The 12,203-nt window shown below is 33.2% G+C and overlaps 1 long non-coding RNA gene across 1 annotated transcript in view; it reads right to left on the bottom strand.

The window, feature by feature from the left end:
* LOC146760745 (uncharacterized) overlaps positions 1-10,714 on the bottom strand; it is a 105,279-nt gene extending 94,565 nt beyond the window's left edge. Inside the window, exons 1-2 of the long non-coding RNA XR_014947185.1 lie at positions 10,488-10,714; positions 5,624-5,750 (exon numbers count right to left, since the gene is read on the bottom strand). This is a non-coding gene — a long non-coding RNA (uncharacterized LOC146760745). The remainder of the gene's footprint in view (positions 1-5,623; positions 5,751-10,487) is intronic.
* Positions 10,715-12,203: the final 1,489 nt, after the last annotated feature.

Raw genomic sequence — 12,203 nt, 5'->3', positions numbered from 1 at the left:
AAAATATAAAATAATGTGGTGATTAGAAAACATTCCCATATAAATTCCTTTACCAATATGCCAGCAAAACTGTAACCTATGGTCTTGTTTAGAATGAGTTTTCTAGTAACTGTCATTTGTAATTGTACAGTGCTACAAATTAACGTTGTCTTTCTCTAGTTTCAGCTAAAGAAACAGCAATAAGGGCATCAAAGACTATAGAAATCTTTTCTCCTAAGATGTATTAGGAAAAATCATTATTTTAGGAACTGTTCAGACTGAACATGAACATTTTTCTTTGTGCAATTCTGTGATTCTGTGTGAGATTCTAAAATTTCACATGCAAAGTATTGTGCGTTTTATAAGCATCTTAGAAACATTTCCACTAATACTTAAAGGAACAAGGGGCTTTTTTTCTGGCTAACCAACAAGGAAATGAAACTCTTCTAAAATCACCAGTCTCCATCAAAAAGCTCAGTCAGTTCACTCAACCCCACTTAACTAGCTGAATCAATTAGCCACAACAGCCTTGAACATTTCTGTTATGAAAGATACCCAATTATTTGATTCTGCAAATTCTCTGGACAAGTACATATAAGATATCAAAATAGAAAAATATATGAAAATCAAGAAAAAACATTTTAGTCATATTATTCAAGCCTGGTTGTTGGGGTTTTTTCATTTGTTTGTTTTTCTGTTCTTAAAAGTGAGAAGAAAGTAGTGGGAAGTAGACAATGATGGTTGTTGCAAAAATTAACCAATATATTATATTTATGACATCACAAAAACTCTTCAGTATAAACAGATAAAATAAATTTGTTCAGAATTATTTCTCAATTATTGGATATCTGATTAGTTATTTGTAACATGGAACATATATTTGTGGGCATCAGATTTCTGGAAATCAGAGGATTTCAGTCTCACCTATCACAAAATACTTTTTTCTGCTATTATTCTTTCTCTTCCACAAAATGGTCAAATAATTTTAATAATTCTACTTTGTAAGCTTTATGACAAATCAAAGAAGATGCAAAGGTCATCAGGAAAATGGAGTATGACGTCACATGGCTGATGCCATTTGCAAGAGCAAGAGATGTTCCATATTGTGTCATTCTTTTTCCCTTGGAATTTGCTCTGTCTGTGTAGGATAGTTAAACAGTCTCAACAGAGCTTCAGCTGGAAGGACATTTTGTACCTTTAAAATTGTGACATTATAATACAAGAAAAAATATGCTATGTGGATCTCACTTGACAACTGAAATTTGCTTTAACCCTTCCTCTTCAGTAAGACCTGAAGAGCAAAAAGGTTTCCGCACATCAGACCCCATTACAACAGACTTCTAAAAGTATAACTTAGTTGACCTCAAACAAAATCAGTTGAATTAAAAAATAAATAAATAAATAAATAAAAAACAAAAAAAAATCCACCTTACTGGATAAGTATTCTTCCTCCTAGTGATTATCTTTTCCACAGAGTCTTACAAATTTCATCGCCTTTCTATTTTTAAGAATTTGTTCCAGGGGTATTAATTCTCTGGGGAAATCTTCTCTTTGAATGCTATTCTATAAAACTTTCAAAAAGGTTATTTTTAAGAGCGAGTCTTGCAATTTGCAATGCTTTATTTTTCTCATGGCATCTATTCAAATATTCCTCTCTCTCATTACCATTGTCTTCATCAGTGTAGGTTTTCTACTTAGGCTCTGTTTGTTACCTGATAGCCAAGACAAAAGTGAAAATATCATCTTGAGTATAATGACAATAACAGGCATTTAAGTTTTCAACCATATTCAATTGCATAGTAGCCAACTAATGCATCCCTATCCCAGTAGTCCTATATAACTGCCAAAAGTTTGATTTAAATGGATTAAAGTCTATTTCTCCTGAAGCAAAGTCTTTCTAAGACCAGCATTTTACATTCCAGTAATTTTTGTTTTGAAAAAATATATATATAATTTTACACAAATGTCTTTCAAAAACTGTTTGATCAAAATGTCTTGCAAGCAGGTTTAGGATTCACTTCACATATTTTGAAGCTATAATATTTTGACATATTAGTTCAGTTAGATTGTGAATGGTTCACCACCCTTCATTTTCCAGTGACTCGATGTTTATGGCATATGCTCAATTGTTTTAAAGCATGACTAAAAAGTGTAAAACTGGTCTATGAAATCACTAGTCCAGAAAAAGTTCTCTGCTCTGCTGAATTCAATAAGCAGTATGTACATTCACTTCCTTTGTCGATTACTCTTCTTCTTTTTTAACCTTTTGAGTGTTTCAGAATTGTAGGGTTGGAAGAAATATTCAGAAATATCAATTTTCTGTATGCAAACTTTATAGCACAGAGAATACTTTTTTATTATTTCTACACGAAAATGTGAATTTCTCCAATAATTACAGCTTTCCAAAGCAGAACACAAAATTGCACCTATTTCCTCAAGACAACTTAGAGAGAGAGAGGGTAAAAACACACCCTATCTATGTACTCAGCACTCTGCAGTAAGGAAAAGGGAGCACTGTAATTTGGACTCTAGAGAACAGACAACAACATTAAACAAACCTATTCCCCTAGAAAAGCACATGCAAAAACACCTTTCCTTCACCTATTTCTTCAATTCTTTCATGACAAAAGTATGTTGAAATAAAACTTTAAAATAAAATCTCCCCTTTGGATGCTAGCAGCTTTTTCAAATAGTCTACTCTGTTCTTATTAATGATGAACGAGATACAAAATTTAAAAACCTGAAAGATGTTATGTTTTAAAGATAATTATATTCACTGTGTCCTGGTTAATTGATTAACTGTATTCATTAGAATTCTTTTGACCAGCATTCTACCTCTGCTGAGATCTTCTGTGGTGACAGTGTTTTTTCTTATCATTCAGGTAACTTTTAAAGTGAGATTGAGTGAGATACAGGAAATTCCTTTTTCGATCTATTCCTCAGCTCTTCCCATTTATGAGGAGGACATTATAATTTAAAAAAAAAAAAAAAAAAAAAGACTTCAGGACTTTTTCTAAAAATGCTGTCTTTCAATTGTATTTCAAGCACCAAAATTTTCTAATCAGAAAAAAAAAAAAAAAAAACAAAGAAAAAAAAACCACCTCAAAACATTTTCTCTTCAAAATGGGCTAAAAAAGAAGACAAATACATTTTTAGCTCTTGTACAACTAGAAAGTGTGATGCCTAGTTTTAGTCAGCTCTTCTAAGCAGGTATATATGCCACACTTGAAACGGTGTCTAATATTCCACAGATGGCAATTACCTTCAGAGGAACAGCTAGGGACTTAATTAAAAGGCTGAGAGTTAGCAAACTAAAATGCTAGAGAAGCACATGAAAAATCTATACATTATCCAAGGGTCTCCATAGAACATTTAGGAAGCTAAAAGTGTCTTTTTTCAAAATTTACCTTATTTTCCTCACAAAAGGTTTACCTCAAAAAAAAGGTTAGGTGTCCTATATTTAGTATTTTATTTTGGCTAACTGAGCTTACTGTACAACAAAGAAAAATATATTTGACTGAATAATATTGATTTTACATGAAAGCACATCAGTTAGTGAAATGCAAAAACCAATAAAGCATCACCCCAGGCTGGGATAGATATCTCTAGACACAATTTATTTTTACATTTAAACCAATTATTGAACTTGTTGCATTTAAAAATGTGCACCATATATCCTTACAAGGACTTTTTTATTCAATCATATCAATTGCATTGATCTCCATATTCTATATTAAACACCAATCTTAAATTAAAGCTGACAATTTTGGAGGCCGTGGTGCAAGATTCTAAGCAGAAATAAATTCTGCATGGCTTTCTTTCTCTGTTTTTATGCCCAAACATTAATACAAATATTGATTACATTTTAACACACAATTTGTAAGATACTTCAATGTTTATTTCTTCTTAATATTTGCTCAATATTATTACAAACTTAAAGAAACAATTTCCAACTGTTGCGCTGAAATATGATAATATATCCCTCCAGTTCCTAAAGGGAGCCTATGAAAAATTGAAGAGGAACTCCTTATTAGGGAGTGAAGAACAGGTGGTAATAGCTTCAAACTAAAAGAGGGTAGATTTAGAATTGATACCAAGAAGAAATAGTGAGGTACTGGAACAGGTTGTCCAGAGAATTTGTAGGTGCCCCATCTCTGAAAGTGACCACGGATGGGTTAGATGGGGCTTTGAGAAATCTGGTCTGGTGGAAGGTGTCCCTGCACATGTCAGGGAGGCTGGTACTGTACACTAGAGCGTGGTTAGTTCTTTCCAATCCAAATCATTCTTAAACTCTACGATAACGATTTTCATTAATCATAGAATGATAGTATGAAAATTTATATTTATGCATAACTGTTGATGAAACATCTAAAACTATAAGATCTTCTATAAATGTTTTTGAGAGACATGATTTTTGTGTCTACCAAGTTGCAACCAAGCAAAGAGATTTTAATTCATTATTTTAGTTGCCAACTTGTGTCTACAAAGATAGGTAATAAGACTCAGAGAGGCTATTTACATGCTATTTACATGGACTTGTCTATTATGTACATATGTGTAGGACTAAGTATTTTCTTTTTGAAACCCTGGTCTTCTGAAGATGGTGGCAAAGCATCTGTTTTGTAAAACGAGGCCAACCCCTATTTAGCCATCTGCCTTTACACCTTGCTACATCATCTCTATGCCTGGTAGTAAAATCACTATGCTGCTTGGAAGAATTTCCTTGTGTCTCCCTGGCTCATCAGTTTTCCAGCTTCTAAAGCCATGTTGACTTCGTACTTTATAACTTCTCTCTCAATACTTTTCAATTAGTTTTTGAAGCATTTTCAACTCTCTAAAGCTTTCAATTGTTTATATAGAGTTTGCATAAAACTGAAATGGAAGAATCCAGACACTGGGAATATTACCAAACATTCAAAATGCTCAGCATCCTGTTAACTCTTCTCCATGTCCTCATATTTTTATGTGCATACCTTGCAGTCAAATGAACAGCATAAGAACCAAGGAGGGAATTTCTCAAATACTCTGAATAGCCGCACATCACTACAGATTATGACTGCTTGGATTTAGGTAACACTTTTTTGGCTGAGGAAACATTCCAGTGGGATAGATTAATCTATGTAAACCACACAGCTCAGCTGTTCAGCATTCTAAATTGCCATCTTTGTCTTCTTTCAGCACAAAAATGTGCATTTTTTCCTATAATAAATATATTTTATAATAGCAATAAGGCAACTCCAGGGTGTACGGTTATCACGAGATAATCATACCCTAGAGGGATTGCAAATACTTGGCTGTGCCTCATAACACCCCATGTGTGTGTTTATCTCATGATAACCCTACTCTCTTTTGTATCTTATTGCCTAATTATCCTCTGCTAATGCAAAATACTAATTTTTTGTCTGAAACAATATGTGCAAGAATGCATTGCTAACAATCACTCAAGGACATTGACAAACAATACTGTCACTATTTTATACTCTTTTTCAGTTGGAAATTTACATAAAGAAGACACTGGATGTTTTTTCCAAACCACTTCAAATACTTCTAAGCAATGCAAACTAAAATATTCAAAGCTGTTCAAGTAAAAATCTATTAAAAAATCCATGTATATTCTTGCAATTATTGACATGGTTTTACTTACCTAAAACATTGAAATTCTTTCTTCTGTATAATTCTTTTGTATTTTTATTCTAGTATGTAGAATGTAGTTTGCTGCTTATTTCTTGTAGACCATGAGGGGACTCCACTTTTATTGTAGGACCACACACCTGAAATTTATTTGAGATTATTATTATTATTGTTATTTTGTGGTTGTCAATGTTCTAGTGTGAATTAATAAACTAAATCCAGTGAATTTTTTTCTTCATTACAACAGAAATGTAAGTTGTAACACCTACATTTAACCAGTGATGAAATATAAAATAAGAAATACTTAGAAATAATATCCTCAAATTCCTCAGTTGAAAAAATGTCATAAAAGTTACAATTATTCACAAGCCAATGAAAATTTAAAAATAAACTTATTTTTATTGATTTAAGTGATAGATTTATTCTGCAATTTAAATTGTAAAAATGATAAAACACAGTAAAAGCCAATGTACCATGTCCAAATTGTCTGAATAAGATACGTATTTTCCTCTTTTAGTAAAAACTATATAGTTGAGAACAGGTTTCTGGTCAAACGGTAATCTGACACATTAACATATCAAACTGAACCAAATGTACTAGAGGAAATGTTGCCAATATACATTAACTCTACAATTAACCTATTATATACAGACTTCAACATTTTACATTAATAATATTACTGAAAGTTTTTATGCATATTTCATTCATATTGCATGAGCTGTAACTAAGTAAAAAGTGTTTTTTTGTTCATTTTTTACCATGGGTAATGTTAACAAAATATAAACAGAAATATCTAACGGGAAGTGGGAGGCAAATGCTCTTCCTGGTGATATGTAGTGACAGGACAAGAAGGTAATGGCTTAAGACTTGCATGTGAGAAGTTCCTTACTAACATGTGAAAGAACTTCTGTACAGTAAGGATGATGGAGCTCTGGAATAGGTCGCCCAAAGAAGATGTGGAGTATCCTTCTATGGAAATATTCAAGATCCATCTGGATGCTTACCTGTGCAACTATTGTAGGGTACCTGCTTTAGTAGTGGTGTTGGACTCAAGGATCTCTTAAGATTCACCCCTGCAATTTCATGATCTTGTGATTATGTGAAACCTTGCTACTAGCTGCAAGTAATAAGATCAATTTTTGTGTAAGCAAAAATAGTAGAAGACAATCTATATTTTAGATTAGTGTATTTTATATATCTATCTATAGATTAGATAGATCTAATCTATTTTATAGATCAGTGTATTTTATATATCTACACAATATAATATTTTAAATCTCGTATAATCTAGCCTTTTTTTTTTTTCACTGCATGTATCAAAGCTCTACTTTTAAAAGCACTTCTTGAGTAGATCTGCAGGCTTTGGCTTCTTATTTCCTTTGTTGTTAGCTACAGTTAATGAAGTCAAGATTTTTTTCTTCTCAGAATATCTATTTAGATGCACTACTTCTTTGTAAAATGCTTTCAAATTCCTCATCCTCCCACTCAATCAGCTCTTCTGAAAAGTACTAAGTTTCCTCTCTTAAAACTGCTTACAGATGTCATCTCTCAAATGTTTGATTATTTTACATAGTCTTCTCTAAATTGTATCTTCATGGAGTTGGTGAAAGTGAATTGCCTTAATACAGCTCTGCTCAGAAGTTCCTAGCTCTGCTGCTATCCTCCCTGTGTCATTTCGGTCAATGCTTGACACTGTACATTATTCTTGGAAACAGAAACATGGGGCATATTTCCAGTTAACATATACCAAAATAATGATAAGAAATACCATACACTCAAGATGATGCTGATATGAAAAAATCTGACTAATCACAGCAGCTGCTGTTTTAGAACAAACATTTGAGTTCACAGGACCTACTAATTTATAAGACTGTAGAAGGCAGGAATGGGCTTTGAGGGAAAGGTACATACACTACAATTAGAAGGATTTTGCCCTACAGTGACCACAGCACACGGGTATTTTGAAGGAGAAAATAAATTAGAACAAATCCATAAGCCTGCTGCTGGGAAGATGTCCTTCATAAGCTAGAAGGAGCTTTACAAGAAAGAATAGTCCTTAACACTATCCTTCTCATAAATTCACTTAGTTTTTAATCCTTATAATGCTAATATTTGCATCTTTGTCTTCAAACTGAAGTCCAGCTTGCCAGTAGAAACAGAAATAACTTTGTGTACTAGAACATGATAGGAAATCTATCTCAAATCTTCTTGATCCACTGCCAGCTGAGAACTGAGTTTCAGTTATCACAATCAGATTCTCAACTATCTGCAGCATCTCTGAAGTTTTGCTAGCCTATTCTTATCTGTTCTCCTATCAACAGACAGCAGGACTGCTCCTCCTCCAGAGAAGCAACCTTCTTCCTAGCCATATTTGCATTAACCGTCAGCTAAAATTTAAATGCAACTAAACACAAATAACCAAGTTCTACAAACTGATTACATTTGTCATGCGTGTTGTGACAATAAATATTGAACAAGGGATATTTAACTCCAAAGAACATTGTAATGGCTCAGCTAAGCTAGCACTCTCCTAGTTTCAAAAATGAATTTAAGTCAAGAAAGAGGTAGACAAAAATTTATCCAGGGTGCAGACAGAAACAGTTCCAGATTTTATTTTTTTTTTTCAGGACTTCCTGTGGTTTTTGAACTTTCACATAACTGTTACAGAATAAAAGGAAAGGAATTCTTATTTTCATGAAATAAAACTACTGTTATATTCTTCCTTCGGGATTTAATAGATTCTTTTAAAAGTCTCTGTACATCTTTCTAGATATTTTTCATGATATTATTCCAGTCTAAATTATTTGCAGTTTTTCAACTATCAATTCAATGCTTTTCTCACTTGCATTTATTATTAAAAGTTCACAAGCTTCTCATCAAATAATTAATGCAGTTATCTTTTTGTTTTAGAAAATCCTTTAAATTTTGGTATTTGTTTCTTCTGGAAAATAAGTTTTTGGAAATTTTGTATTTTTGTTCAATTTTTATGTAAGTTAATCACAGACTGGTTGACTTTTGGAGATCATCTTTGCTCACACTCATGATAATAAGGGCTTAGAGCCATTTTTCCCAGGATGATATCTTCAAGATATCTCTAGCAGGGAGACCTCACAGGCTATGACAGAGCTTGGTCACCCGCATAGAGAAAAAGTGTTTCCTGATGTTCCGGTAAATCGTGTTTCGGTTTGTGACCTCTGCTTCTTATCCTATTATTGGGCACACCATTTTCTTTGCACTCCTTCTATATCTGATAAGATCTGAAACTTCTTTACTCCAAGCTCAACACCATTCTCAGCACTAGCTCTCAGCTTTTCCTCACAGGATCCCTTCATTATCTCTGCAGGGCTCTCTCTGTTATCATTCTTATAAGGGGGAGCCCAGCACTGGACACAGTGCTCATAAGAGCTGAGTAAAGAGGGAGGATCACTTCCCTCAACCCACTGGTAAGGCTTCTCCTAATGCAGCCCAGGATACTGCTTGTCTTTTTTTTTTTTTTTTTTTTTTTCTTTTTTTTTTTTTGCCACAAGGACACATTGTGTTCAACCCCAGGTCTTTTTCTGCCAAACCACTTTCCAGTTGTGAGGCCTCCCACATGTACGGCTTCATGGTCTTACTTACAACCAAATGTTTCACAAAGATGAAAATTACTCAAAGAATTCCATTCCTTCCAACCCCATAGTTTTCACAAGTGATAGATTACACAGCAGCGAACTCTCACAAGAAAGGCACAGTTTTGTCCTATGCTACCATGCAAAGATATTTCTATACCATATAAATTCACATCTGTCTTTCTTATAGTAATGCTTTTCTTTTGTTGTAATTAGGAAATAATTAGCACAAATGTATATTTGCTGCTAAAGTAATAGCAATTATTTATTATTTTCCACCAAGTAATAATACATTAAGAGTAAGTTTTTATTAGCTCTTCATTGCAAAGAATGGATTTTGAAATATCTGAGTTTGTTCATTTTAAACTATTTAATTTGTCACTGTTGTTAACAAAAGATTGTTTAAAATAATGTCTGAAATAATTTCTTACAAAGATCCTCAAAAATGTGAATCTCCAAATTTCAATATATGCTTTCATAAAGAAATAATTATATAATTTTATTCAGATTTGCCATAGATGGCCTGAAGCAAATTTATGCTCCCCTTAGAAGTTTCACTTCAGATTCAGTATGGCCAGGATTTTCACCAATATGGTTGCTTTTACGTATATTTAATTTGTTGGCCTTGTTTCATTAATTCCCAAAATACACTTCACTTTTTGTTTAACTTTAAACATTTCATTACATGGCATTTTCTTCAATTAAATGTAACTGCTTTTTTTTTGTAAGGGCTTCCACTCCTGTGTTACCAAAATCAGGTGAAGATACAACTGGTAATAAATTAGTGATTAAAATCAAGATCTTAATACAGCTTTAAGAAATGAGAGACAACAGTGTTTCTGAAAGCAAAAACAGTCTCCTAGGCTGAATTATAATCTGAACATTGTAATACCAGTACTTTGATTTTTATACCTGAAGGAGGAAAACTCAGACCGGTAAGTAAATTCTAATAAATTAAGAGCTAATAAAAGTTATGGAGCTAGCATTACGAAATTCCTTTTTGCACACAAGAGTTATAACTTTAGATAAAAGTTGGTCTTCTCATGTGACCCTCAAAGCTGCCAGTATCCTAAATATTCAGTATCTTGATTTATTCTGTTATTAATATTTGTTATTAATACTTCCACTAGTATTTTCATCCTACACTGTTATCAGAATCAACCTGGAGACTGGATAAACTTTTCAGCAGAGTTGCATTTGCTTGGTACACAAATGCCCACATTTTTCATCACTGTTCCTGCTTATGCTTCAAAAAGCAGACGTGCTTACCTCCAGGGATTGTCAGGCAGCTTCAATTCTTGCGAATGCATGATTTTCACAGCTGATATCCTGAAAACACCTGAGTTCATAGAAACCACAGGGCTCCTATGATTCCTTGAAGAGATTCAGCAGAACCACATTACTTTGAGTAAAAAATGACTCCCACCAAGACAAATGTGGTCTCAGAATAACAAAAACAGCTCTATATTTAAAAAAAAAAAAAAAAAAAAAAAAAAGTTGGGGAGGTGGTGGCAGGGGTTGGCAGGGAGGGAATAAAACAAAAAAAGCCACAGTAGAGAGAGACAGAGAGAGACAGAAGCTTCTATGGTTACATTAGAAGCTGATTTTCACATTACTGAGGAAAGCAATATTTTTCATTTTTTTCATCAAAACTCTGGCATTTTTAATATTTGATAAGTAAAATAGTGGTCTAAGAGAAACATGCATGACTGCTGACCATTCACATTCTCCTCCTCTGACCTTGGCCATCCAGTGCACAACCAGGTATAAATACAGAATGGAGAGATATACCACAGCAGTGAAAAGAAATGGAAAACAGAGTTTCTGTTCCAAATTCAACTACATAAGTGGGGAAAAGTATTTTAACAAATTTTTCAATGTGTGGATATTTCCTTTAAAGCCTAGGATTCACAAGGCCAACAATACAGGCAAAATAGCATCAAGATAGTGTGCCAACATTTTTCTGTATTATGCATGATCTGGAATAACATTCTAAATGAAAATGTATCCCATCAATATCTCAGTACAACCTTCTCTCCTTCCCTGGCACAAGTGAAAATTTTCTCCATGGTTGAACTGCTCAGCAAAAAAGGTAGCTGGTCTTCCCAGTATAAGATTATTTTACCTCTTCAAAAATTTCTTGTTCTTACTTCTTATTACATTTACTTAAGAATTAAATATTGCCATTTAACAAATTATGTTTAAAGATGTAATCTGATAATCTGATTTTGCACATTAAAAAGTAGTTTTGTCTTTTTTTTTTTTTTTTTTTTTTAATCAGGATATTGATGTATGATTTCAAATCACATGGCTGAGAGATTATTGTGTGACAGCCATACCACCCTGGACAGGTAGTTGCAGTTATTTTCTAAATAGAGGTCTTCAGAATGAGTTGAGCTTTTCCAGGTAAAGTGAGATTTAAGACATACCTATAACAAAATAAAAAACAAACAAATATACAACACTTAGACTGGGACTGCAACCTTAATTTCTGTGTTTTTCTTTCCTGACCTCAAGCTTTTCAGAGGAGTTTAATAAATTAAAATATAAATATTTACATCTGAGATCACAAGCCATTAGAAAATGTGAAGAGTGTTCTAATCCTAGAGGAAAATCTTGTTACATTGTTTAAGTGATTACATTTTTGCAGTGGAAACCTCCGTAATCTCCCTGAGTGGAATCTCTTCTTGTCAGAACTTTCAATAAAAGAGCAGCTGCAGATACTGAAAGTATTAAATAAAAATTACCAACAAGCTGTCTTACCTGTGTGCACTCTAAAGAAAGGAAGGGCAAACATGAGCAGGTAGTCCTTGTACATCAGTCAAAACTCTGACAGCTACCATGTAACATCTGACAACACTGACATGTGCTTTACTCCTTAAGATATTCCCTTAACTGAACCATAAAAAGACAAATAAATTAGTAATACAGCTTCTCCTGTCAATGTCCTTTCTTGCAGACTTCTCACACTGTTATGTTGTTGAT

The sequence above is a fragment of the Coturnix japonica genome, chromosome 5, assembly GCF_054131305.1.
Source record: "Coturnix japonica strain WE chromosome 5, WE-NBRP24, whole genome shotgun sequence".
In the NCBI taxonomy this organism is placed as follows: domain Eukaryota; kingdom Metazoa; phylum Chordata; class Aves; order Galliformes; family Phasianidae; genus Coturnix; species Coturnix japonica.
This window is presented reverse-complemented; position numbering and strand designations above follow the sequence as displayed.